The sequence below is a fragment of the Pyrgilauda ruficollis genome, unplaced genomic scaffold, assembly GCF_017590135.1.
Source record: "Pyrgilauda ruficollis isolate IOZ18807 unplaced genomic scaffold, ASM1759013v1 scaffold154, whole genome shotgun sequence".
NCBI classification, from domain to species: Eukaryota; Metazoa; Chordata; class Aves; order Passeriformes; family Passeridae; genus Pyrgilauda; species Pyrgilauda ruficollis.
Genome location: NW_024514099.1, coordinates 719174 through 742194, shown reverse-complemented (window position 1 = coordinate 742194; position 23021 = coordinate 719174). Strand labels below are relative to the sequence as shown.

Sequence of the window (23021 nt, the reverse complement as noted above, 5' to 3'; positions counted from 1 at the left end):
GAGGATAAACTTTTCACTCATAAGAAAAAATCTAGCATTATATTATCCATACTTCCCAACTATTCCACATCAGCTTGTACCTCTGTCCCCTGTGACCCTTCTCCATTTTCAGTGAACTCTTAGGCAGCCTTAGAATGGATCTTGTAGGATCATATTTACAGGAAAATGGACATGTACTAAATGAATCAGCCTAACCTTCTGGAACTAAAGAACAAGGTCATATTTGTGGATAAAAAAGCTGATGTTGCAAGAAGAAAGAAGAAACAGAAAAGTTGCTGACAGACAAAGGGGTGTCAACCCGAGTAAAATTACGCTTACAGCATCTACCAACTAGATTAAGAAAGAGATGCATGCTTGCCTCGTGGACAAAGTAGAGATACCAATCAAGAGATGCATGGACAAAGCAGAGCTACCAATTAAACAATGTGTGACTGTGTAGACCAAGATAGGAAGTAAATATAAACAATGTTTAGAAGCACAATAAATGTCTTTTGCTTGATTCACATTGAATTGCTCAGGGTCCTTTGATCTCCCCAGGATCTGACCGTAGTCTTATTTTTTCCAGAGAATTCAAACATTCATAATGACAGCAAGACATAAAGCATTCGTAATTACATCATAGAATTGTTTAAGTTGGAAAAGACCTTTTTAAGATGATTGAATCCAGACATTATCCCGAGCACCACACCTAGGTGTCCTTTAAAGATCTTCAGTGTTGGTAACTCTACCACTTCTCTGGACAGCCTGTTCCAATGCTTGAGCACTCTAGGTGAAGAAACTTTTTGTATTATTCTATCTGACCCTTCCCTAGCACAACTTGGGGTTATTTCATTGGGGAAAAAAGATCAATCTCCACCTGGCTACAACCTCATTTCAGGGACTTGTAGAGAGCAATAGTGTTACGCTCAAGCCTCCATTTCTCCAGCCTAAACACCTCCAGCTCCCTCAGCTGCTCCTCACAGGACTTGTGTTCCAGATTCTTCCCCAGCTCCATTGTCCTTCTCTGGACACGCTGCAGCACCTCAGTGTCTTTTTTGCAGTGAGGGGCCCAGAACTGGACACAGCACTCAAGGTATGGCCTCACCAGTGCTGAGTACAATCACTGCTCTGGTCCTACTGGCCACGCTAATCCCTGTTACAACCCAGGATGCTATTGGCCTTCTGGCCACCTGGACACAGCTAGCTCATGCTCAGCTGCTGTCAACCAGTACCCCTAGGTCCTTTTCCACCAGGCAGGTTTCTAGCCACTCTGCCCCAAGTCAGCAGTGTTGCATGGGATTGAACTTGTGCACCTGGCCTTGTTGAAACTCAAACAGTTGTCCTCAGTCCCTTGATCCAGCCTGTCCAGATCTCTGCAGAGCCTTCCTACTCTCCTGGAGGTCACCACTCCCATCCAACTTGTCATCTGCAAACAGACTGAGGATGTACTTGACACCTTTATCCAGACCATTGATAAAGATGCTGAACAGGGCTGGCCCCAGGACTAAACCCTGGAGAACACCACTGGTGACTGGCTGCCAGCTGTGTTTAATTCCATTCACCACCATCCTGGGCTTGGGTAACCAGCCAGTTTTTTCACCCAGCAAAGAGTACATCAGTTCAACCCATGACTATCCAGTTTCTTCAGAAGACTGTTGTAGAGGGGAATCAGATAAGACAAGCAGGACTTGCCTTATGGCCTTGCTGACTGGGCCTGATCCTCTGGTTGCCCTGGTACTTGTTACTGGATAGCACTCAAGATTATCTGCTCCATGGCCTTCCCCAGCAGCACAGTCAGACTGACAGGTCTGGTCCCGTAGCTGAAGTATTCACAGAAATTTTTTTTGTGTGTCTTTTAGGGCAGTAGCCAGATAAAGCTGCAATTGGGTTTTGGCCCTCCTAATTTTCTTCCTGCTTAACCTCCTGTTTGCTCATGTTGTGTGCATTGGTGTAATGACACTTCAGCTGAGCTGCTGATTTCACCACCTCCTTGGGGAGAGAAACTCTAATTCTTACATGACCATTCTCAGGTGCTTCCATGGTTTCTAAAACATCACTGACCTTTGTGTCTTTTTTGCCATATGGATCTCCATCCCCTGCCTTCACTGGTGGACAGAAGGAACTCGCTAGCACATAGTCACTCAAAAACTGGTGGGCTACCTTCAAGTTTGCCTCTAGTGAGCCTGATTTTACCACTTTCCCCATTTTAGTTTAAAGTTGTTTTGATAAGCCCTGTTAATTTCTGCGCAAAGATCCTTTTCCTCCTTTGGGACAGATGTACCCAATCCACTGCCAGAAGGTCTAGTGTTAAGTAGACCAAATCATGATCAAAATCCCTAAATTCTGTAGGTGACACTACTTGGAGCCAAGTATTGGTCTGTTGGATTGTACCATTCCTTCCCTGCAACAGGATGGATAGAGGACAGTGACAGTTGTACTCCTGATCCCTTAACAATCATCCCAAGGCCCTGGAGTCTCTTACTTGCCCTTGAATTTCCTGTTGCAACTTCATCACTGTCTACCTGTAAAAACAGAAATTGGATAATAACCAAAGGGTTGTGCCACAGGGCGACACTTTCACTTTACATCTTTAACCCAGGCCCCGGGAAGGATGCAGACTTCCTGAAGAAGCCTGCCTGGTCTGCATATGGGTCTTTCTGTTCCTTTCAGAAAGGATCTTCTATGACACCAATCTGCCTTTTTTTCTTTTTATGTAAGTAATTTTGACAGGGGGCACAGACTGAATTAACTTTAGTGACAACTCCAAACCAGATTGGACCATCCTCCTCATTATTGTTCCATTCCATTATTGTTGCAGAGCCTCTCACCTCATGTGCCAGGTCACCTGGAGCGCTGGGGCAGTAGCAGATGAGACATGCAGGAGCCTGTCAACATTCCTCCATCTCTTAAGTCACTGTGCTTTGTCAGGCAGAGAAGCAGGAATCCCCTGTGTCATGCAGGGCTTGTCTGGAGATTCCAGCAGTTTGTTTCTCTCACACGCCCGGATATCCCCATTCCCAGAGCGCTAGCCCCTGTTCCAGGGATTGCCCACTGCTGCCCTCTGGTGCTGGTGTAGAGCAGGGCACAGCTATAAAGACTCTAAGCTTCAAACAGCCCACTAGACTCCCAAATTTATCACCTCTATTGAGCTAGTTAATATCTGTTTGAGCTAGTTAATAGATGTTTGTTTAGACTATATTAATCTACAGTTATCTTCTTCCAAGACAAAATAACTAGTGGTATGTTTCCATTTAACTGGTATATGCCAAATTAATCTGTAACTGTAAATAGAATTAAACACTCTGAGAGACAAAGGAAGCACTTCACTATGTACTATTTGGAAAGTATAGCCAAACATGCTGTGATAATTATCGTCAGGAGTTTTCTCCACAGTATAAGACTCTCTTAAAAGTAAGTTGCCTAAAAATTTCTTCTTTATTCAGAAGGAATTGCAAGATAGTGGTTGTGCACAGGAAGGAGAATTTCCTATTAGACTTATACAGATATAATTTTTCAGGTTGTGACAATACAATCTCTGACAAGATTCTGTTCCCCACATCTCTGCCTCTTTTCCAACCTATATGAATCTATGATTCTATGACTAGGTAGAAAGTGTTATTTTTAACAACACTCACCAGTGCATATGTTTACTCTTGTTTACTACTGACTAAAATCTCTCTATAACACTGCTATCATCTACAGAAACTCTGTCACTGTTTTCAGTAAGATTGCACTGCCTGCAGATTTTCTGTTCTCTGCCTGCATTTAATGCTCTTTCAACTGTTTACACTAAGAAGTAAATAACTTTTCTCCCAGATTTTTGCCTCTGCTATATTAAACGAGGCTCAGAGCAGTAGCTTTGTTTTCTCCTCATTTTTGCTGAGTGAATTTGTTAGGAAACAATGACAAATTTTCAAAGGCTAGCACCAGTTTTCTCTATTTGCTGATTTCTCTAACACAGCAGAAACAGAGAAACAGGTGCCAAGTGCAAGTTTAAATACAGTACTTAAACTATGTCTTTCATAAGAAATCTTATTAGATGGCTTTTAAAAACATTTAATAATTTGAAACTAAGCTCTAAGTTCCCTCATCTTTCTAACGAAGAAAAAAAGAAAACAAGAGGATGTCAAAAGTTGTGAAATACTCACAAATCTTGGAGTGCTGAGCAGCAAGTCGACACGACACAGAAGTTAGGATAAGGTTTGCACAAGTGACAGCAGCAAATGCTCCACCCCCTCCTCCATTCTGTTTTACTTTCAGTTGTTACATAAATAAATATGTATCTAATAAGGTAGAAGTTATTCTCAGGACAAAGAGCAGACCGCAGGGATTTCCTACTGCCATTTCCTAGCAACTTTCAAACTTGGGGGAAAAAAACCTAAACAAAACAACACAGAAAGAACTGCGGGGAAATACATATGCCTACAATTTAGAAGGCAGGCAAGTGACTGCCAAACACGAAAGGCAGCTGGCTGATTGCTATCTGAAGCATGGACCTTCCTGGACATTCCAGCTTAGCCTTCCCTAAAGGGAAGAAGGTTTATGGTTTGTGCCCTTTTTGCTGCGCCTGGTAACTTAAGTGTAACCTTCTGACCAGGGTTGGGCAAAGTTGCCTACCTTGGAAGCAGACACTGTAGCTTTGTGCTGTGACTCCTCCTCTTTCCAACGAGAACAGTGGTTTTTTTTTTACTGGCGCGGCTGCCTTAGAAGTGAAAATGCAGCGGCCTTCAGGACAACACCAAGAAGCCATGGAAGAAGATTATGAGGACAGAGAAGAGCTTCTCCAAAAGGCTTCTTCATCTGGCTTGCTGTGGAACAACAGGGCAGGAAGGTGGGATAGACCAGCAGAAGAGTATCCTTAGAATGAAAAGATTAATCTGAAAATTGCATTGAAATACTGAATTTTAGATTTTTAGCTGTAAAGAAAAGTGGAGGTTTAGGGTCTATAATAATCACTGGGAATGGCAGCTGTACAGCTAAAGTCCTGCCTAGACACCTCATCACAAAAAACCTTTTGTTCCTTGAGGTAAACTTGAATGTCTTGAAGATAAAGCTTAGCAGCTCCCCAGGAGTACTGTCAGGTTTCCAGGAGCCATCCTATGTAAGGTTCATGCATTCAAGAGGCAACAGTGAAAACAGTTCTTGATCTCTGTGCAATCTTTTTGACATCCTCGGCTGTGCTGTTCTGGGCGCTAGTTGTTATTCTGTGCATCTCCCACTGAGAGCTGGTAAAAATATTCTGCAGCTAAATGACAGGGTTGTAGAAATTACTGGCTCCTTACTGAAGAAGAGATGAGTTTCTGGAGCTAGGCATTTCCTTCTTGTTTCTCAGTGAAATAATATTTTTTTCAGGAACACTACTTATAAAACAGTACCAGTTAGTTCACTGTGCTGGCATATTCTATTACAGAAAGATTCCAAAAAATCTATTTGTGAACATAAACAAGACTTCTGTAACTTCAAAAGCTGTCACACAAGTGAGCGAAATAGGACCTGGGACTGAATGTTTCCAGAGAGTAGTTACAGGCAGCTACATAAAAAATGCATTGTGTGGGACAGCTCACTGCCATTTCTTAGCACCCTGGTGTCCTGTGGTCCAACATTTGGGTCCAGCATCCATTCTGCAGAGAAGGAATTGGAATGAAATGCCAACACATTAATTACCTCCTGCATGGGTTCAGACTTGCCATCACTGCCACTGCAAAGAACAAAAAACAAACAAACAAACAAACAAACAAACCAAAAACAAACAAACAAACAAACAAAAAAGCTGAACTCACAATTTTGTGATTGTCAGGGACTCTTGGCTCTCTCACATGATACCTTATCTGTGCCTCCAGAAAGGCAGCTACTTGTGCTCCTGGTACTTTGCCTCAGTGCAGGCTGTGAATGTCAGTTTTTAAGCAGGTGGACAGACATGAGAGATGAAATCTGCTTCACCTGGCAGCTGTTAGAAACCCGGGCAGGATTTGAAAGCAAAAATAAAAATACAGACTTTCCACGGCTAGTGACAGATTATGAAAAGAAGTACCAGCATTACAGGAAAAGCATCAGCTTGGGTAAATATTTAAACCAAAGGAACGTATCCATTTATTAATTGTCTTGTGATAAGAGCACTTATTTTCAGACAAGTGTGGTCATAAATATCTGTTTCTTCAGCTCATTCCAACTCAAAGAGTGAGAGTAAATGATATCAAGTATACATGTGATTACATGTATGTACTTGGACTTGGATCCCAAGGTGTCTCATATTTTCCACTGTTTAAATCTGGAAAAAAATTGAGTGTTTTCCTTTTTTTTTTTCTCTTTGATGTGATAATTTTGCTATGCTAAATTTGATATAATTTTCTAAACTAGGAGAAATTTATAAGCAAACAGACAAAAACAAGCCCACAAAGATTGAGGTATTAGCTAATTATGTGAGAATATGGAACGAATAACTTGCTTTCCCAACAATTTCCTTTGAACACAGCAAAATAGAATCATTGCATATAGAGTGGATTTTTTAAATGTCTCTCTGGGTATGTTCTTTTTTTAATCACTGTGTTTTGCTGGCATTTCTGAAGTTTAGAATATATTTCTAACTTAATATAAAAACTATTCCTAACAATTACATTAGTTGTATATAAAAGTAATGCAAGTGTCAGTATATATTATATTACAGGAGGGTGGCAATACCACCAGCACTCCCTCAAAATTTAACTCTCATTCATTTTTGTAATTACACAAAAATGTGCTCCCTAATTACACAGGAGACATTTTATAATCATCTACTTGCTACTAGCCATACCAAGGTGTTTATTTATGGCAGAAATTATTCTCAGATTATCAGAAGCAAAATAATTTATAACTATTTCTAATTTATGCAAGTTTAATTTATAGTGGACACAGGCTGTTTGGCAAGAAACTGGCAATTATTCTCACTAAAGGAGCAACTAAATTATAACTTAGCATTTTAACTACAGTGACAAAGAATGTGAATGCAAACAGTAAAGTGAAAACAGATGCATGACTGTCATTTTGGAACTAAAGCAGGAAAACTGAAAACTCACACATGACCATCCTGGTTTGAAGCAACATTACCCAAATGTTTTGTGCAATTGCGTGACTCTCATCAACAAATTTGTGGTTTCTCTCTTCCTAAAAGTCTGCCCATATTCTCGTGGAGTTCCTTTGGAATTGGTGTTAGTTCTGTTGCTGAACACCAGAAGAGGAAGTATTGCTACAGGAACAGGAGTGAAGAAATGGGAGGGAGAAAGGCTCTTCCAGAGCAGTCTATGTGATCGGGTGGGTTTACAAAAACCAGTAGTTCTAGCAAAAACAGACCCCTGTAGGATGGCCCCAGCTGACTCAGCCCAAATCCAACTTCCTTTGCTAAATTTCTAAATGCTTAAAGAGGGGAATGCACTACGCTCTTCTTACCTAGTGTCTTAGTATCAGTCATTTTAATAAGAGGTCTTGAAATGAAGACCTTCACTGGTAAGTTCTCAGTTCTGATAAGCCATAATGCTCTATAATGATTTTAATTGTCTTTAAATGAATTCCAAAACTTTTAGCAAACCTGAACCCAAATATACAGGCACATGTAGAAGATAATTGCAATTTAAAACTTATCTCTTCCAAAGTACTGTTTTTTTTTGTTGATGTTGTTGTTATAATATTCCTGCTGTCTTTGAATTTTTGCTCCAGGGCTGAACTACTACACCATGAATTATCAACCCTATGAATTTCTGCATAGGAAAATTAAGGAATTTGTTTTCTTCCTGTAGTTGACAGGGTGGATATAAAGAGCTGATAAGGATGTAGAATTTTGGCTCCCTCCACCATTGCCAGTGTGGCAGCCAGAGGAGGTAGTTCCAGGGAAAACAGCCTTCTGCCTCTGAAAAGTCACATCTCAGTAATCCCAGCAGCCTTCACCATTACTCCATGGTGGTTAAGCAAAGGTGAGCCTTGATTCTAGTGACAGAGGCTAGGAGCAGAGTGCCTTACTACCGAGAAGGACAGGACAGAGGGGAGCTTGTATGACGAGGGACTCACATCAATCTGTCTTTCAGATAAAGTAGTAAGGTGCATTTCTGGAAATTATCATGTCCATACACATAACAAATTTGGTATCTGTTCTGCACCAGTGCTGTAACCACACATACCAATATTCAGGACTGAAATAGTTCTATGGAGCAGTAACTCCTGTAATAGAACATGTAATGTACTAAACATGTTACTAGGTGGGAAGGTGTACCCTCTGAAAATCCAGGCAACTTCTGCTTCATGGCTCGTACAGGGCTATAATCTGTCTTTTTTTTCATACTAAATTGTAATGTTTCCTAATGTATAGACTCTTCAGATTGCTTATTAAAAACTGGCTTTGCCAAACTGGTATTTAATTTCTAGACACATCTGGAGAGACATTGTTATTACGCCTTTCAGAATCATGCACAATATTTCTGTCATAATTTATCAACTACTGCCACCAAGAATGAGCTATTCCTATTTAAAGAAGCAGTGTTTCCAAGCAAAACCAGCTCAGTTGCTAAGTGAGCAAAAGCAAAACAAGGGGAAAGGCATTTAATGCATAAAATGTGTAAAAATATGTTTTGAATCTGTGAAAAAAGTTAACACATAGAAATGTGCAGCTCTTAGTTGGAGTTGTCTTAGGAGCATATAATCTTAAGTGCCACGTGAGCAAGTACTACTCTATTTAGACAAAATATTTGCAGTATTTCAGCCTACAAGTTTTCCTAAGAAAGTTGCTCTTCAAATTGCATGATAGGAAAATTCTACATATAAATTAATTATGTTAAAAATTATTTAAGTTCACTATAAATAAAAAAAAAGCTGCCTAACATCCCAAAAGGTATCCCTTCACTATAGAGGTTCTCTCAAATTATACTTGTGTTATTTCTCTCTGTGTTAATCAGACTTGAGTGGAGCAGCCAGACCACAAAGCTCTTGCAGTTCACACTCTCTGATGCAGGGAACTACATGCCAAATCCACAAAACCGTTGATGAGTCTAATCCTTACACTCCAAGATAGTTCCTACAGCAACAGAACTCAAGTGCTTCTTTGAAATTAGGTGCTGTGCTACTTGACCTCAGATGACTGGACACCTTCTGCACTGGCTAGCTGGAGCCCACAGCAGTGCCTTGGGGAAGGAGGCACATTTCCCTGTTAGGTTGTTCACGCTGAACAGAGCAAAGCTTAAATTAGCCGAGTAGCAGGGCTGCAAGAACCTTTGAGGGTTTAAATGCCCTTGGCTGCACTGGTTCTGCCTCCAACTGGGACCTGTAGCTCAAAATCCTCCCCTGAAAGCAGCGCCTTTATGCAGTATAAAACACAACATCCAAAACATGTATCAGTCAATTTTTTTTTTTCTAGACAAGAATTTTCTAAGTGTTTCTCAACAGAAATTCCACAACAGTGAGTGGGAGGGTCAAAATTTTACATTATAACAATCAAACTGAGTCTCTTGAGGGGAGGGGGGGGGGGCGGGGGGGGGGGATTCCTTTTCTCTCAGCCAACAAATTTTCCCAAAATCTCTCAGTCTCAGTCCATGTAGACACCCCTTCTGAGGTTAGCAGCCTGTTTTGTGGCTCACTTCACCATTTGTAGTTGAAGCTTTAAGGAACACAGGAAAATGTGATCCTAACTTTTATGAGGATGCAAATAAATCCTACTAGAAAGAATAACATGAGAGACATTAATAAACTGGAGAGATGAAAGATGAATGCAACTGAGTAATGATGTGCATTCCATCAATATAATTTCCCTTTTTTTCTTCTTTAATATTAAAGTAAAATAACTGTGACATTTGTATCAAATTTCTTGTCTTATGCTTTATGCTGTAATACAAATGTCTCTTTAATGATCATAGCTTTTGTGACAGAAGTATAAAACCCTCCGTGAAAACTAATTTCTGTATAAACAGAGAAGACAAGATATTTAGCTACCACATACATAGAATGTATTCTAAACCCTAAAAATTTAAGAGACACTGCACAACACAGTGTATTTAGCCAAAAAAAGAGGAAAGGGATTTCTCCAACTAGTTTAAATTAGGAGTCATACCAAATTCAAAGTTGTCTTTAGTTTTGTCATATTGCTTTCAGACTTCTAGGGAATATAAAGAGAATATATGAATCTATATTATGACACTTGTGGAATCTTGAACTCCCACTACACCCTACATTATCACTCCTTTACATAAAAAAAAAATCAGTGTGCTTTCTGTAGGTAGTCTTAATATATGGCACACTATGTACAGAAAGAGTGAATGCTCTGGGAGCTGGCAAAATTTTGGCTAGTTGATGAAAAGGTGGTGGTTTGAAATTTACCATCAACAATTGGTCATTTTTCATCTCAGACCTTGTCCTAGGGTGAGGTTATGATGCTTGTATCCCCAATCGTATGTTCTGTTCGTGCTGGATATTATGTACTGTGCCTTCAAGACTGGCTCTGAAGAGCAAGGTTTGTTTTGGTTTGTTATCAGCCTGCTCCCCCACGGCTGGTGGGACATAGAGACAGGACAGTACATAGTGTGGTTTTTGCTTTTGGCTTTGCTTTTTGCTGCTTTGCTTTGCTCTTGCTCCTGCTTCGCTCCTGCTTTGCTCCCGCTCTGCTTTTGCTTTTTTGCTTCTGTTAGTAGTTTAGCTAAGTGGTCCAGATTTTTCCCTGGACTGTTTTTTCCCTTCCCTTCTTGAAACCATTCAAACCTGCTCCGGACTGGGACCTGGGAAACACCAAGAGTTTGCATCTTGTGGCTGCAGCAGCTATCCCCAGCGCCGGAGGGAGTAACAACAGAGGGACCACTCCCAAGAAAGACTTTCTGAATTTGTCATCCTTTTCAGATCGGTGAAAGTGTTGTCATCTAGTATTGTTCATTTTGTGTGCTGGGGGTGTTATGCTTGTTAAATAAACAGGTTCTTTCCACTTCTCTCCGAGGAATCCTTCCCGAACCGGTGGGGGGACTGTGTGGGTTTGTTTTCTGGGGGAGCCCCCTTTGGAAGTTTTCTCCCAGATTTGCCCTAATCCAGGACAGACCTGGGCTTTACAGTAGTTTATTGTAGTTCATCACTGAGTAGTTTATTAGTAGTTTACAGTAGTTTATTACTCAGACCAGTGATGCTCCCCATGTGTTACTTCTTACCTCTCCACAGAGCACCTGTTATTCAGGAGCAGCAGCTTTCTCTGAATGCTGTGCCTTTGCTTTCACTGGGGCCACAAGGGACACAGAAATGTCCAACATGCATAGGAATGGAGATTCCCCATTTTTAACTCTCCCTGCTCACTCTGATCTTTCCCATTCTCTGCCTCATGACTGTCTGGCCTAGCTGACTAAAATTCATTGTAGGAAATCATGCAGTAGCAAGGAGCTGGAGAACTGTACAGCACCTTTCCAGTCCTCTCTGTTTCCCTGATGATTTATCTGTGTGTGCTTCATGTACCCCAAAAACAGCCAAGTGTTTATGGACAGGATTTCCCGTATCAGGCTATTGAACTCCACCTGTCCAGTGAGCAGCTTCCATGAATGGTCTATATGAATGTCCAACATGGGGCTGGCTTGCAGGTGCAAACTGCATTTCCTAATACTGATATCCCTGATATATGACTTGATGTTCTTGTTACTCTCCAGTGGGCTTGGAAATCTGCTCCAGATTGTTCCAAATAGAGAAAAATCAAAGGCAAACTTCTCGGCTGTGTCCTAGCACAGAGTGTAATGAAGCAGCAGCCCTTTAAATTGCTGCAGCAACATTGGCCAAACTAGGCAAACACGGTAAGCCAAAACTTTTTGTCATTATGTTTGGATCAAAGTTTGTGTGTATTAAAATAATAAATGAAAGATGCTCAACACATTATTATATTCTCTGCAGAGTTGAAAATGTGGGAGAAAAAAAAGCAGGTTTTTGTAAAAAAATTATTGAAGAGTTGAAACTCAAAACACCCATGGTTGCTTTGGTGTTTTTTGTCTTGTGTACTTGTACAGTGCTTAGTCAAATATAACCAAAGAGTAACATCCAGAAATATTTGAAATATTAAAAAAAATGTATATAGTGAACTTTAATCAATAAAGATGTTTTTTCACTGGCAAAAAGTTGAGACGTAAGCACTATGAAAGAGCTAAAGAGACTGTACAGGACAGATAAGAATTCAAGCACTGATAGGTGAGCCTTAGGAAGGAAAGCAAATCAAGGAACTAAATCATGTTTAAACTCAGAGAAATACATTGCCTCAAAAAGATTTCAGTTTGTGAGAGTGCAACTACACACAGTAATGCTAGTCTATAAATCCTGTGTAATGAAGACAGTAAATAGTGAACTTGCAAGATATGGATGAGCGTTCAGTGTAAGCATGCTCCAGAAGAACAGTGGATGTAATATCCCCTGAGAAATAAATAACAATAAAATCTGTCCAAAATCTCAGATATGAAAGACTCTGGTATTTCTTCTCACTTCCCAGATACCTACATTACAGACAACACCTTGTCATTTGCTTGTTCGAACCACAGGATTTCTCCTGAAGTGACTCCCACTGTTTACCAGACAGCATCTATTTTTGTGCAGCTCCCATTGTAGCTAGTTTTCTGTCTTTAAAAATCAATGTTGTGTGGCTTAGGGGAGGGATAGAATTTAATTTCTGCTGATATAACACTTTCTTGCAAACCTTTCCATGTATTTATACTGGTGCGGACTCTGATTTCCAAGATTTACATTACATGGCACTGGTCCATAAAATTGCATGTTTACTTGTTTCATTTCTGGGTGACTGTATGAAATCAGTTCTAACCTACTCTTATACACCTCTCAGTAGAAACTTAGACTGAGGAATCAGATAAACACAGTCTTCTGGCATTCCAGAGGAGCAAGACATCCATTTTGTCTTTTGCAAGAGGGAATGACTAAGTCTTTGCACTGAATGTACGAAAAAGTGAACTGAAACTGATGATGGTGCAAGTTCTTATTATCCTAACCTACAAGGCTGGGAGGCCTTTTTCACTGCCAGTCACCCCAATTAGCAAAAGCTGTATTCAGCAACTTTAAGTCAAATCCTTTGTGCTCTGGATGAAATAGGAAGTTTAGCTTAAAATGAGGAGTTTGGGCTAATTTGTACATTTCTCAGGAGCAGGGTGAATACATGAAACTGGTTAATTTCTCAAGGATTCTTCAGGAATATAAATGGCCATTGTGTGATTCCTGAGGGACAGGTAGTGTAATTTGAGATTCTAAAAGTACTAGACATATTGATTTTACCTGATAATTTAAAAAATAACTACTTCCCCACTTGAGAAAGAGAAAAGGTGTTTTTCTGGCCATCATTGTGATTTTGTGTTGTTTATACGTTCTAGCATTTATATGGAGTGTTCTTCAGTTGTGTGTATAATACAATTTGGGAGTTACCTTTGTTCAAATAGATCAAAAACTGAGTTGTAAAGGATTTTTGACAATGTCTAGTCCATCCTTCTGCCCTAAAGTGTGAGCATACGTGCCTAAACCTTACCTAGTGGATATTTTATTGATCTTCTCTTCAAAATGTCCAGTGTGCTGAAAAACTTTTCAGGAATGTGGCATAATAGGACATTCAAGGAAGGTGCACAGCAAAGGGGGGGATCCTGTGGAAAATGCATGAAAAAGTTTTTCGATATTATCTTGTGGTCTGCTTTTCCCTTCCAGAACATTTCATTCTTTCTGTTTAATACTGCCTAAGGTTTTGTGAGCGTCAGATTTCATTTGAAAGCTGCATCAAAAGTGAAACTGCTTGAACAATCCTGAATGACCTACCAATTTTCCTTTCTTTCAATTACATTAGTTCTTCTCTGCACAGCACTCCTGAGTCCATCTCACAGGTGCACAGGTTGTGCCCCTCATGCTGACTGATTTCTTGCTTGCTTATATTAATTTTATAGGACAGGATGTTGAAAATCTTACTGAAGTCAGGACGATGTGACAGCTACTGCTTCTCCTGTATAATTTAGACTTTTTATCCTGTCACAAAAGGAATAATTTGTCAGAATTCATCCATAATCAAATGTGTGGGCTAATTCCTCCAATTTTCATTTTGTCCAAGTACTACTTCTAGAATGGAAGCATTGGGAGGCATGAGAGATTACCTATCTAGACTGGTGCACTCACTCTTTCTGCCCCCGTATCTTGAGAGCAGTCATCTTGAGCCTGTTTTTTATCAGCCTGGACCCCAACACATCAATCAGATCTTCAGGAAGGGAAGGCAACAGGAAGCCCCCACCGAGTCAAACCAAAGGCCTGTTATCCCACGATGCAGCCTGACTGCCATCCACTGAAGCAAATCAGGAGTGTGAGAGCAAAGCCAGGGCACAGGGACCCTTCCCCAGTGATCCCCTTGTGTCCTCTGGAGGTGCCTCAGACAAAAAGCTTTGCAAGCTGTCATAGTCACATCAGATTTTAAACAGGATTCCCCCTTTGTTCACAGTGCTATTTGCTCGCTATTTGTCTTCTATGCTTCTCCTACTAAAGAGAATTTACTTCTAATTTTTGGTGACACGATCTGTTCCCTGTAATAAATAAAGTTAAACATTTTAATTGTATTACTGAAGATCCCAGTGATTTTCAGCTGTCTTGATAACTGAGATTTATATTGTTTTTAAAACAGTCATGAATGTAAAATTTTGGGTAATGCCCCTCTTTGCATCTCATGGTAAATGCAGTATGTCCCTTATCAATACTTCCAGAGACAAGGAAAGTACAACTCTTTCATCATACAAATTTTGGCCCTAACTGAGTGCACATGTGGTTCATGATTTCTATCCTAGGTGTGTCTGTGCTGCATTTTCAGAACAAATTGAACCTTTCTATGTAAATATTTGGACATTTGAGGCATTGGAATTTGAACACGGTGTAGGACATTACATAACAGACAGGCTAATCTAATCCTAGAAACCACTACAAATAAGCACCTACGTTTCATTTACCCTCATGTCTTCAATTACTTGTTCATCACTTCAATCACTACTTTGTAGATTATACATCTAGAAATATTTTGAACAGGGGCAAATTAAAAACTGTTGTCTGACACTGAAATGTATACTTCACTTATAAACATGCCCCAAAGAGGGGATTTGAAAAAACAATAGGACAGCAGCTCCAGTGGAGCAATTTCATTGGTTAGCTCACTTACCAGCTACATCAGGAAGTTCTCTTCCACACACCCCACAGATCTCCTAAATTGTTTTCTCTCTGCTCTATTATATTCTAGCAGATATCTGGCAAGCTGAAGTCCCCTATGAGTGGGACTCTTCCCAGCTCCTTGTAGAATATTCTGTGTGCCTCTTCACCCTGGCTGAATGGTGTACAACAGACTCCCACCATGGCATCTGTCTTTCTGGCCTTTTCCCTGATCCATACCCCTAAACACTCAACATCATCGTCACTTTCATTGAACTCTAGACAACCAAATCCCAACAACTTTTTGCAGGGAGAAGCCCTAATTCCTGTCCTCAGGCATTTCCATGGTTTCTACCTCATCAATAATCCCTGTGGCTTTGCTGCTATGTGGATCTTCATCCTCTGCCCCTGCTGAGACAACAGACTGAAGGACCTCACTAGCACATTGTCCCTCAAACACTGGTGGGCTGACCCCAGGCTAATCTTATTTTTTTATTTACTTCTCTTATATTATTAAGTAATAACTACTGCATTTTCTGTAGATTATTTTTTAATTAGGCTTTCCAAAAATTCCATAGATATGTTCTTGTAGCATCTGATCTCTTTTACGTGAGTTAGAGCTTTATAATTATCTTTTAATGTGCTTTTCAAACTGTGACCTGGGTGTTTACAGTGGAAAGTATCCCACAAAACATTTCAGAAGAGGTGAAAAAAAATTAATTTTACTTTGCTGCAATCTTTCACTATTACCATGTTTCCCAGAAAATTGGTGATCTTTAGGGATAAAGGCAGATTTGAATCACATATCAAGTAAAGGACAAATCAGCTGGTATAAATTGGTTTAGCCTGTTATTTGCTGCTCCATGATAATTACTTACCATTATGGAGAATTTAGAAATTTTCACTTTTAGGAAAACTACTTTCCTATCTGGAACAAAATGTTATATTACTTCTTTCTCTCTTTTTATAATGGCTCATATTGTTGCAACAAATGAACAGAAGGATTCTTGTTAGCATGCATGGATTAGATGTTTATAGGGAAGGGTAAGTTTTCTAAGGTAATTTTTCATTTGGAAAAAGTTCACTTCTGCATTGCTGTCATGTAGAAAGATGAAGGTACTTTTAAAGTGTGAATGTCAAGATTAAAGATCATAATTCAGTGGGTGAAAATATTAACACAAGCTTCTTGAGGAGGATTTATGGAAGATCTTCACATCTAGGAATCACAAGGACAGGAGAAAGTGCTGCCTTTAAAAGAACAGACAATTCCACAAGGTAGATTAACAAGGTTAGCAGATAAGCACATGATATCTTAACGCTTTGAAAATATTTGTGTTCCAAGAGTCACAACCTACTTAATTGGTTTTATAGAGCCTTTGATTCTGTTCTGTGGGAAATATGAAGTATGAAATAATAGAACATTCTAGTAAAATATATGAGCATTATTGCAAAAAGGAAGAGAGATCAAAAGGACATGTTGAAAGGAAGCAGGAAAATAATATTTCCAAGTTGAAAAAAGGGCAAATGTTGAGAGGAGCTTGGTGATTTAATCTTTCAGGATAATTCACTATATTTTGTAAGTTTTTAGACAAGTTCCATTTCAGTAAAAGCATCTTAACTATTCTTAGGCCAGTGAAGACATAAAATAGATTTTTAGATAGGATGCTGGTTAGGATTTTTAGCTATTTAGATAGCTGTTTATTTTTCTCATCTTTTTATTCTTTCTCCCACCCACCTTAGAAGATAAGTAGATGAAGCAACTTGCTTCTTAACCTTTTGAATGACAAATTAGTTTATAATGGCCATGGAAATTCTGCATCATAAATCAATTATTCTGTTGTTTGTGAGCAAATCTTGGCTTTGTCAAGATTACTTTCTTCTGTGTACTTGAAGTTAGCACTGCAAATTCACGTGTTAGCTGTGTTTTACATGTAAGTGAAAATTACTATATAAAAGCTAGGAATTACTATTTACTTACTGTATGATATTCATAGTAAGCAGTATGTGAAATTATGTGGTAATGTCTCCTCTTTACATGAGCTGACCTTTATAAGCTTCCCCTTCTTGACTAAATAAATCTTACAATTCAGTTTTCCCTTGCACACCTGTAAATGAAACCACTGTCAGATGGGGAATATTAATGAATACCAAACCAAAATAGTACATAGCTGATAAAGAATTGAGTGCTTGCTCAGCTTACGTCCATACGCTGAGGATTTTTTTTTCTGCTGTAAATGGAGATTTATTTTACAGAATTTAAGCCTTCTTTTTTCCCATCCTTCAAAGCCCAAAGGTTTGTGTGGAGAACTTTTCACTATTAAATGTAACTTATGGGATATTGTTCAGTGTGGAGACAGATGGACACACCAGCCCTCTCCCTTGGAGAGATATCCCTTGAATGGGCTATGATAAGGTCTTCCCAATCCTCCTGGACTGAGAAATCCTCCTGGTCATGCTGAGTTACCAGCATGCTTTGGAACCCCATGTAGATTTTTTGGGACTGATTGGTTTTTCCCCTTTTGTACCACCCCTGATCTTCCCCATAAAACCCCCCGTTTCTGCCCTGTTCAGGGGGGAGCTGCCGTAACTGGGGTCCTTTGCAGGGTGCTGGAATAAACGCTACCTCTGCAGAATAACCACATGGTGCTCCGGTCTCTGTCCCTGTGTTGGCCTGGGTACACCTCACAAGGCAAAGCTGAAATCACTGCTAAGAGCTGAAGTGCCTGCCCATTGCTGAGGTTACCCAGTGGCTGAAGGACTGACTCCTAGAAAGTTGTCTCTTGTGAGACCTCTCTCTGGGAAGGTTGTGGTGTCCAGGTCAAGTCATCAGACACCTGAAAGGCTGTCCACAACAGTTCAGCAGCTAAAGTGTTTTGAAAAATAAGGATAAGAATTGTGAACTCTACTTTTTTATTACTGATTTTTCAAGTCAGTCAGCAGGGTGAAGAAAGTATAAACATTCACCTGTTTTACTGGTGGGTCCAGCAGACAGAAATCACTACTGTGTCTGTCCATCTGCTGACTCATACCAGGGAAAAGCTTCTGGCTGTGGAGCACTGACATAGTCCATTCTTCATCTCCCCTTGACCATACCCACCATGCTTAAAAGCCAGGGGCTTAACACAAGAGGTGTGGAAACAGAACTTGCACAGGGTAATTCCCATCCAATGATCCTTTGGAAGAGCTCAATCTCTTGACATAATGCTGTGTTCGTTCCCAAGACAAACACTGCCATCAGTAGTGAGGCATACTGTGATTTGAAAACCAGCATCACTCTGTGCCTGTGGATATCTGATAATATGCTTATAACCTCTTTCAGCCAGAAATTTGCTTTGCCTGCCAGAAAGCCAGCTGGACTTCAGCAACTGCTGCAGCTAAAAGCAGTGTGTAAATGTATTTTCTGGACTATACAGAAGGCACCCTCTCACAGACAATGAAAACAATTTGCAGCTTAATAGAAATAGAATTGATTACTTCAAATAAAACCATGTCTTGTTTCTATCAATAGCATGATTATGCTGTTGCTTTACTCAGGGGTTAAGATAGGAAGTATTTTTTATAGTCTGATAAAACAAGTAGTGTTTTTTTTTCCCCACTGGTTTTGAGGAGCCTCAAGACTCAATAACAAAACATAGCTCTTTCAGTTATGAGCTCTGCTTTTGCTGCCAGTTTCAGGAAGATTCTCTAAGGCCATATTTCACACTAGCATGAATGTGGTTTTTTATAATTCCATCAACAACCAAAAAGTGTGTTATGTAAGTGTGAATATGTCATAACAACTTTTGTTATGTAAGAGCTTCTCCTCACAAAACAATTTAGAAGAACTTGGGCAGAGCAGAAGAGTGATATGTATAAAGGAACAGTTTTAATATTTGTATTGTTTTGCCTTCATTTGGGAATAAAATTACTTTAGCTGATGTCATTTCAACACCAACCTAACAGTAAAGGTATACCTTTCCCTTCCAAGGGATTACAGGTAAAAAGTGCCTATGCTGCCAAGGATTTTCATCTTTTGATACTATGTCATTTTGGTAACTGCTGAAATAATCCACTTCTTATCTTGCAAGATGCAGTCTCTTTGCAGGGTTAAATATGATCGATTTTACTGATGTTTTAAGAGTTTCATTCTGTCCATATAACTGAGTATGAGGCTTGGAGCTAACTGGCTCTGTCAAGTACTGTGAAGCGAAGATTACATAAAGAGTTGTATTTAAAGGATGTTAATTACTTCAATCTTGGCAAAAGAGTAGTTGATGAAAAATTTTCTTTGGTTCCCAATGGTTACTGTGAAAAAAAGGATATTGGCTTCTAAGGAATTATAATTTTTGAGTCAAGGAATATGAGATCAATCTTCAGTTTATTTAGATCATCTCTTCTTACAAAATAACATTGTGCGTGTTATTTTATTATCTCCTCCACATGTTTTTAGTTTTCCACAAAATAGTTTTGGGATTAATTTGTTCAATGCACTTCATTTTGTTTGCATGCCCCAATTAAGGATGAAATATGTGTTTATCAATATATTCTTATGTAGAGGAAAAGGAAAGTTTCATGTGTGTATTCAATAGTTTCTTGTTTATGATACTGTTTCATATTCTAGTTTAGGAGCCTGAATCTTTAGATTTGAGCACTCAAAATTCTTTTTATGACAAAATTTGAACCTTCCTGACCTGTAAAAATGCTTAGAAGTTTGCAAGGTCTTCTAAGAAAAGCAATCTGGTACAATTGCAGTAAAGTGCTTCTTATCACTTTCTCCCTTCATTTTTTTACTCTCACATTTATTCTTGTAGAATATTTTCTCATATAGTAGTTGCTAGTTAGGTACATTCTTTCTTTAAAATTCTGATTTTATGTTTTTATTTAACATTTCACTTTTTCCCTCTCAGATTTCTTAAAAACCCCTGCAATTTTGGCCTATGTGCCACTGTAACCCAAATCCAGGAATTTTGGTTGTTCTATGGCTTACTCTTGTATTCTTTTCAGGCCCTCATGTTTGCCCTTTTGCAGCCTCTGGGAAAATAACATTCACTCGTTTCAACATGCTAAGCCATCTAAGGTTATATTTGTCTATCAGATAGCTCTTTTTGTTCTGTCCTTCATATTAACAAATTTCACAGAAGACAAACCCATCTTGCTATGAACCTCTTGTAAAGTGTGTATACAAATAACCATGTTGCAGAAACTAACCAGAGGCAAAGATCTGTCACAAGTCTGCTTAATTACTCTCTTACTCACCAATGCTCTTTGCATTATTGAAAAGCCTATAAAATCAAAACACTGTCTTCTAGAGCCTGAGCTCCTGACTAAAAGTAATAATAGCAGTTGTTAAGAATTAGACTCAGGACAAGCAAATTTATGCCTAAGCCCAAACTTGCAAATGTGGTTTTAATGTACAAAGAAATTGTGACACATTCTTCAGCAACAGAATGAAACCTAAACCATTCCCAGTGAGAAGAGCTTGCTATATCTAATACTTCTTCAACTATAATATCTTCTTGTTATACTATCAAAAGCTAGCAAGAATACCAGGATCCTTATAGCACTGCAAACACAGTCAAGATCTTTTGGACAAGAAATCTTAAAACACCATCAAGCTCTTCTGTAATTTGTTCACTTGGTCACCTTTTATGTTGTTTATTATAGTGCTCTCCTCACCAAGAGCCCTCATCATTCCTGCTCTGTCCTTGAGGTTTCACTGCAAGCGCTAAAATGGTGACAAACTGACACACGAAGGACAGTCTCCTAGATCTGAGCCAGCACTGATCCATGTGCTGTTTAGCAGTGGTTCATGGAAAAGGAGCCAGCCCAAATGCTCCTATTAAAAGTGAAAATAATTTCATTTATGCATAAAACCACATTATCCTTATTTAGCAGAACCCTTGTTCCTCAGTGTGTGAGAAATGTGTATTTGTTCAGCTGTGGCTTGTTTTTAGCCTCAGGCCTTAGGCTGCATGTAACCATTGGCCTTCTCCCGACTTTGATCATTGCCTTATCAAACAGTGCTACTTCCCTGAGCTCTATGCACAGTTTTAGCATGGCATAATTTCTCAAAACATGCATTTTATAGCTAATTTGTTATAATTATAACTTAATTTGGAGAAGAGGAGGGTGAGAGGGCAAAAGGTTTAATTGCTGCTACATGGCTGGAGCTCTGTACCACCATCTGATGAAGTGCTGTATAATTTGCAGAGTTTTACCTTGTAACATCTCTAATGGTGTGATATTCCTAACTAGTTTTCCATGTATGTTTGCAAATTTCATTGTTAATAACAATCTTAATCTGGTATTCATTAGCCTGTTAATTAGACTGTCATTTAGAAACACTTGCTTCCAATTAGCTTTAATGACAACATCAGAAAAATTTTTCTGTGCTTCCATTTTTGTGCAACACTTTCCCATTTGAACTGCCTGCTGTTCCATCTTAATTAAATTTAATAACAGTAGTGGTAGTTTACTGGGGACTTTTTAGCCTCATTTAATGTCAGACCATTTATACTAGTTTGAAGTAGGCACTGAAAAAGTTTGCATTAATCCAATTACTTTTAAAAGAAGCAAACTTCACTTTTCAAAAGATTTTAATTAAGGCAAAATCCCTATGAAAGGTCAAACTCCCTACTTGTGCAAATATGTAGAAACATTAGGGGGTTTTCTAGGTACAATGAAGAGACACTAAAAAATCAACAGTATGAAGAAACACTAAAGCACTGATATAAAGAAGGAAGCCATAATTTTTTGTTTGTTTTAATAGAGGAGAAAAGGGTGAAAAAGCCTTTCATTAGTGACTCAGTATTGCCATTTAAACTGAACTTTAGGTAGGGAATAGTTGCAGCATTTTTTATCTTGTGAAAGCTCCACAGGGCCTGAATAACATGCTTAGCATTATGTAGCACCCTTGAAGTTGCACCGTGAGACTAAAATCATGGTTCTCATTAAAAATAATTATCTTTTTAGCCTATGCAAATTTAAAGCCCTTCAGAGAATCTTTCCAGGGGATTACAGAAAATCATAGAAAAGTAGATTGAAAGATGCTAGAGGTCACCTCCTCAAGCAGTCTGTCTAAACCAATACCATTCCTGAATAAAAGTTTGCTGGACATTACAGTCCTATTGTGACAAGAATTTGTGTGTTTATTACACACCACAAAGGTGTAACTGGCAGCTTCTGCTCCGCTTTACTCAGTCCTCTAAATCTTGCTCTTAGGATCATAAGCCACCATTAGATCTGGACAAGAGTTTCATAGAATCATGGAATCATTTAGGTTGGAAAAGATCTTTAAAGCATCAAGTCCAGCCATTGATCCGACACTGCCAAATCCATCACTAAACCAGGTCCCCAAGTACCACATCAACACATCTTTTAAATACCTGCAGGGATAGTGATTTAACCACTTCCCTGGGCAGTCTGTTCCTTCCCTGTTGCAATGCTTGAACACCTTTTAAGTGAAAAAATTTTCCTAGCATCCAGTCTAAATCTTCCCTGGTGCAACTTGAAGCTGTTTCCATTTCTTTTGTTTATTAGCTGGGAGAAGACAGCATCCCACAACCTCCTTTCAGGGAATTGTAGAGAGTGATAAGGTCTCCCGTCAGCCTCCTTCTCTCCAGACTGAACGAGCCCAGCTCCCTCAGATGCTCCACATCAGACTTGTGCTTCAGAAAGTTTTTTGACAAAAAAGTTCTGTTTCTCTAAATATACACAATTCTTGCTTTCATAATATAAGACACCAAAAATTCTCTGTCTTACAAGCCATGTGTCTGGCGGTTTCTCAGCCTCACACAATTAATTAATTTCTTTCTTGGTTGAGAACTATGAGCTTAGCCCTGTATTTGTAGCTTGTGTATATCAGCTGTGATGGGCTAAACTTGCATCTTCTGTTACAGAAAGGACTTTGCTGGTTGCACTCACAGAACTGG

General features: G+C 39.2%; 1 protein-coding gene across 11 annotated transcripts in view; it reads right to left on the bottom strand.

Moving 5' to 3' along the window:
* IL15 (interleukin 15) overlaps window positions 1–4535 on the bottom strand; it is a 43539-nt gene extending 39004 nt beyond the window's left edge. For 2 of the 11 annotated variants that reach the window (XR_005954672.1, XM_041461798.1), the window contains exon 1: window positions 4128–4518. The gene's annotated coding sequence lies outside the window, so the exon portion shown is untranslated. Of the gene's footprint in view, window positions 1–2461; window positions 2502–4127 lie in introns of all 11 variants that reach the window. The other 9 variants (XM_041461796.1, XM_041461794.1, XM_041461797.1 and 6 more) reach the window with 7 other exon arrangements.
* Window positions 4536–23021: the final 18486 nt, after the last annotated feature.